This window comes from Marmota marmota, unplaced genomic scaffold (genome assembly GCF_001458135.2).
Source record: "Marmota marmota marmota unplaced genomic scaffold, marMar, whole genome shotgun sequence".
Lineage (NCBI taxonomy): Eukaryota > Metazoa > Chordata > Mammalia > Rodentia > Sciuridae > Marmota > Marmota marmota.
This window is the reverse complement of record NW_026000093.1, coordinates 11,022,991-11,029,104: the sequence shown is the minus strand read 5'-3', so window position 1 is coordinate 11,029,104 and position 6,114 is coordinate 11,022,991. Positions and strand designations below refer to the sequence as shown.

The following is a 6,114-nucleotide window of genomic DNA, read 5'->3' as shown; positions in this document are numbered from 1 at the left end:
AAAAAAAAAAAAAAAAAGACAAATCCATAGTATGGCCATATTTTTTCTCCATAAAAATAAATTCCAGCCTATTTGCCTATATTGTCTTTGTAGAAATTTGTAAAATGCTATACTGTCAGACTTAGGAATAGTTCCACTTCACCCCTAGCAATCATTTATTTTTATACCATGGATGGGGGTGAGGGTGGGGAAGGGAAACCAGAAACTCTGATCAGCAACTGAAAACTAATATTTAGTAAAAATTGTACATAAAGGAGATAAATGATTACCTTAAAGTTCAACCAGATAGTTAACCTAAGTATACAGTGGTCAAGTTAAGATATATGGAAGAAACTGCAAAAAGAAGCACCCATTTTACTCCAAATCCATATATGAAATAATTATGCACAAGGTTAAGAAAAAGTAAACACAAACACACATACATATACACACACACACACACACACACACACACACACACAATAGAATATTAATCAGTCATAAAGAGGAATGAAATTATGGCATTTGCTAGTAAATGGATAGAACGGAGACTATCATGCTAAGCAAAATAAGCCAATCCTAAAAAAAACCAAGGGCCAAATGTTCTCTCTGATATACAATGCTGACTCACAATAGGCTAGGAGGGGAGAGAGAAGGGGACGTTCTCTGGATTGAACAGGGCGGAAATCAGGGGGAAGAGAGAGGAGATGGGAATGGGAAAGATAGTAGAATGAATCAGACAAAACCTCCCTATGTTTATATACGAATACATGACCAGTGTAACTCCACATCATGTACAACCACAAAAATGGGAAGTTATACTCCATATATGCATGATGTCAATATATATTCTACTGTCTTGTATAACTGAAAAAAGTACTAAAATAGTGCATAATAAAAGAAAGATAGAAAAAAAATGTTGGAATAAAATTTCTAGGTTAGGGGCAAAATTGGTTGATCTTCTACATGGCAGCAAAACCATGGACTAATAGACTATCCTTTCTATGAGGAAAAAAAATCATTTCCACTTCTACAGGATGGAAATCTCTATGTTCACACGCGACATTCAGCATCTGGGTTTCATTCTAGAGTAAAAAGTGAAGTCAATTATAGGTAAATTCTCCTAGAGAATTAAATAATTCTGGGTGAGCCTGAATTCTTTGGTATGACATTGAAAGGGCATGCAGTAAACATATATCAAAATTCACTTTAAAAACCCTGTAAATGTATACGGTTATTGTGGTCAATGAAAAATAAAAATGCCTGCAGTCATTTTCTTGCTTTAAAAACAAAAGAAATCATGTGGGGACTTTTAGGGGCCACAACTGGATTTAGAGATCATTCTCAGTATTGAAATATTTATGTGTGTGTCTTTCCATCCAGGAACAAGTTATCATTCTCCATTCATTCAGATTTTCTTTTTATTCCCCAGTTTAATGCTTTGCTTCTGCATATTGTTTCCTTTCCAAGTGATTTTATGATCTTACTCATTCATGCATGCATTTGCTTGTTAATGCAGATTTATAGGAATATATGGCTAGACATCCTTGGAGGAGTGTCATGATCCCACAGTATCTGAGCTCCTCCCCAGCACATTTATTACTCGATGGTGTCTTCTCTTACTCTGGGTGAAGGATATGCCACACTGACCTGCTGGGTGTGTTGCTGTGTGCAAGAATTCACAACGCCCCCGTGAGAAATCTCAGAAATGCAGTCTTATCATGGAACTCCCCTACTTGGAATCTTCTAGTGACATCTTATTACCTGAAAGACTATGCCAGAAAAGTTTATAGGGCACACAAGCATTCTGGCTGCTACCCTTTAATCTTTATCTTCAGTTGTGTTCCTAGGAACTAGGGACCTTGCTGAGCCCTGGACCACATCAAGCTCCTTTTTCAACCCTGATGGTGGCATTCTTCCAGGCCTCTCTACCATGACATGCATTGTTCCTTCTCTTTGGAATATTCTTCTGAGATCACCTACCTTATTCCTACTGAAAAACATCTAGAGCCTTTTTCCTCATATTCTAGAAATTTCCCTAACTTCTAGTCTACCCGTCCTATCCTGGTATACCAGTTAATCTCAATACTTGCCTTCATCTGTATATATGTCACTCCCATACTACAATGTGGCTAAGTGTCTAATATAGTGCATAATAGAGGAAAAATTATTGATTGAGATAACATGTTTTGAGTTTACCCTTTTAATAGTACATTACAATTTTCCAAATATTCTCATATATAAAATCAATACAACCAAAGTTCTTTCTATGACTTAATACGGACCCTGGGTATAATAATGCCACTAAATTTTAGCATCTCAAAACCCTTCCTTTTCAAAGCTACCTTTGTCTTTAAATAATTCTCTTTGATCTGTCTGAGAAACTTCTAGGGGCACCAATGCCATTGAAGACATAAGGTTATTAGTTTGAGGGAAGGGTCTCCTTTAGCAGAGTCCCTTAGCAGAGTGGAGAAAGAAGAGACAGTTTGTGTTGTCAATATGAGAGCATATAATTGTCAATATTTCTTACATATAATTGGAGTTTTCAGAACTTTCTGCTCCATAGACCATGTTACTTCTGTTTAACATGTGGGTTAGCACCCATTACACTACAGGGGCTCAGACCACCAATCTCTTCTGCTTCTTACTGACCCCCAAATAATTTTCATTTTGTAAGCAAATGTTTCATAGACAGTTTGCTCAGCAGAGTTGTTTGGATCACAAGTAACATTGTCCTTTTCTTTATAGAATCGCCATTTTTCTCCAAGACCACACATGCATTCTGGGGATAGGGTTTGGTGGGGAAGGGGGAGGGACACTGGTGTCATGATTGGGGACAGACATCTTCCTATATCTCACTCCTCAGACATGCAGTCTAGCCCACCAAAGTACATAACTCCTTCATTCTTGGTGGTTTTCTCTTAGGGTTCTGTTTTTCCATCTAAGTATCTTGCAGTCTCTTGGACAACACTGCATCTATTTGAATACATTATAGATAAAGCTCAAAGTATTTGTTACAGATATGCTGAGTCCATCTTTTCTAAATACCACTGGACTTTTCTGGATAGTTTACATTCTCTAAACATAATATAGAAGAATAATATGCCATCCAGGGTTTAAGGGACCCATATGGGAGTCCTACCTCCAGACATCAACTTGAATGACGAAACTAAAGTATTCTATGGAATAACTTTTTAGTTTTTGTTTTTCTAAACATAACTTTTTTTCAGATAATTTAAAAATTTAGGACATGATTTTAAAGATGATATGTGTCTTATGGAGGGACAATTTCTTGCTGAAAGGAATTATAACTTAGATTAACAGAACATGTTTCCTATTTCCATAACCCTCTAAATGAAATAATTAAGAGGAAAGATTGTTTCATTATTCATAGTTTTTTGTGGGAGTGAGAGAGAATGAAAATTAAAACTATACAGAGATCCTGAGATGTTATAACAAATTAAAAGAAAAATACCACAGATGGACATCATCCAAATGGTTTCCAAAGTACCATTTTGATGAATAGTCACTTTATAGTTTATGCTGTGTGGATGTTCATCTAATAAAATAAAATAAAAATATCCACAGAAAAACCCTATTGTCTCAAAATTTGGAGCATGTCATCCAGACCAGTTAGCCAATGTGTATAGAATCCACGTTCATCTCAAGATTGTAAGCAACCACATTTATCAGAGAGCCAATATTCAGCTTTGTTCTCCAATTTTTTTATGTACAAGATTTTATGTACAAGATGTATGTTCCATCTTGAATCTACATATAGAGGCAAAAATGATGCACATTGATATAGAATGTCTCCATGGAATAAACAATACGAGTGAGTTCTCACAGCCAAGGACCTTTGGTGAAGGACCACCTGCAGAGGTATTTTATGGTCAATCTTTATGTCATTTATATCATTTAGGAATTCAATATCTTTTATCTCTATTGCTCTATATGTTCATATTAAAGCACCATAGGTCTTGGTCTTTTATTTTTTTTATATTTCCTATTGCCTCCCTTGTGACAAGCTGCAAGTCCCATACCTGGATTTTATTATTCTGTGACTTATTAATTTCTGGATAAAATTCCTTAATTTATTGTGAAGAGAAATGCACTGTTTGAGATTCACTGACTCAATTGTGAAGGGCCTCCAATTCCCTAATGTTCTCTTATCTATAGCTTCTCTTCCAGAGGATGAAAAATTTACTCTCTGCTTTTAATAATGTCAACAAATGATCTGAAATTAATTTTTTCACTGATGATTCCAGCGTCCTTACCCCATCAATTATACAAGAAGTTTGCAGAAGTTAGCATATTTATTATATATCCCAGCCACAAAAACAGCACCATGAGCATATTCAATTTCAGGAACAAAGCATATAACTCTTGGTAAGTTTGGAGGACAAGGAAACTGATCACAGAAATCCTCTTCTTTCCTCTTATTCAAAGCTTTCATAACTACATTCCAATGAATACTGATTGCTGAGTTTCGACAGGTTTGAAACAACCTGAGGAATTACACTGAGAAAGAAGAAGCAACCCTCAACTTTTCTTGATGAGCAAAGACCATACTCATATAAAATGAGCTTTTTACATCAATGGGAACATTCCGATCCTCTGAAAACAGAAGGCTAGTTGTCAATTTGTAGGCTATGTTATGTTCAGCTCTGTCATTTCTTCCACCAGCAGCCTCTACATTTCATTTCCTGTTTTACCAGCAACCATACAACATTCTGTCTTAGAGATAGAAAACTGAGTTGGGGGGATTGGCGAAGTGGACTAAAAATACCAAGTTGGTGAATTAAAACCCAGAGGTCTCAACCTTTTGGCACAATATTTTAATGAACTCTCTATTACAGAATTCCTGGCAAATATTGCATAGAATTTAAATTTGAGCTCTTGGAAATAATGCTTCCATCTTTAATAATGCAGAACCTACCCTCTCCATTTTGATTCAGATTATTAATCTCATGTTCTATTTCTTATAATTTGTAAGGTACATGAAAAATTCATACCATAGAATCTGAAAATACCTCTTGGACAGGTATTTTGTACTGAGAAACAACTGGATCACATGTTTATTTTTCTCAGTAGTAGTATATTTAAAAACTTCTTCATAGAGGAAGAGCCTAACATTTTCAGATGAACTTTTAAGTTTTAACCCTTACTACAATTGTAACATGTAGATAGATCTCCCATTTTATAAATAACACATGGTGCCAAAGTATATGATGTGTTCTAAAATTGACAGTTGGTGAAAGCCAAAGCAAAACTGAAAACCCAGGAATTAGAGCATTATAAGTTAATTATGGAGAGAGGGAAGATGGCGGCGAGGGGAGTGCATTGCCCCCGTGTGCCGCGTCACTGTGTGGGAGAATGACGAGTCAGGACGGCTAAAGGCTATCTTGTTAGGAATTTCCAGCAATAGTGGGGTGCTCCGGAACCTGGAGGAAGGATTTCCATCGCACGAGGATCGGCTACGGGGACCCAAACGCGAGAGATTTGTCGCATGGAGAGTCACACTGCTTATTCAGCAAATCGCCCCGCGGCTAGAGTCTGCGGCGCACGCTGGGAAACGAGGAGATAGCGACGCAGGGATACAGCGCTGCAGTTTCTGCCAGCCGTGCAAGCACCGTACTCAGTGCTGAATTCTGGGTTCGAGACGGGGGAAGGAAGCGGTCCAATTCGGTTCTCCACACCGGTCAGACCACAGAGGAGGCCAGCGGCCACCATGTTGGAAAGCTGACATCACCATCCCTGTTTTCGACTGACCGCAGCTCATTCAGCCATAGAACAGGTAATTTCAGGCTGCCATTCGCCTGCGGCTTGCAGACAAATTACTCAGGCTCAGTGCTAAATAACCCACGGAAACTGCTTCTTGGAGCCTGCTCTTATCAGAGCATACACCGAGCACGGAGCGGCCGAGTTCCGGCTCCTGGAACTGCTCTGGCCCAGGGTTACTAAGGAGCCCACGGAAACTGCTTCTCGGTCCGGGTCCTGCTGAGTACTGTGGAGGTAACTACAAACGGAGCCTTCATGGGCAGTGGCAACAGGACTGAGACGGGGCCTGTGAGGGCCAGTCAGGACTCACCCGTTGCTTTGGTCACCCGGCAAAGGGAATGAAATGCTGCCATT

At 38.4% G+C, this 6,114-nt stretch overlaps 1 pseudogene; it reads right to left on the bottom strand.

Annotated features, from left to right (window-relative positions):
• Positions 1 to 3,612: 3,612 nt before the first annotated feature.
• LOC107142259 overlaps positions 3,613 to 6,114 on the bottom strand; it is a 19,613-nt pseudogene continuing 17,111 nt past the window's right edge.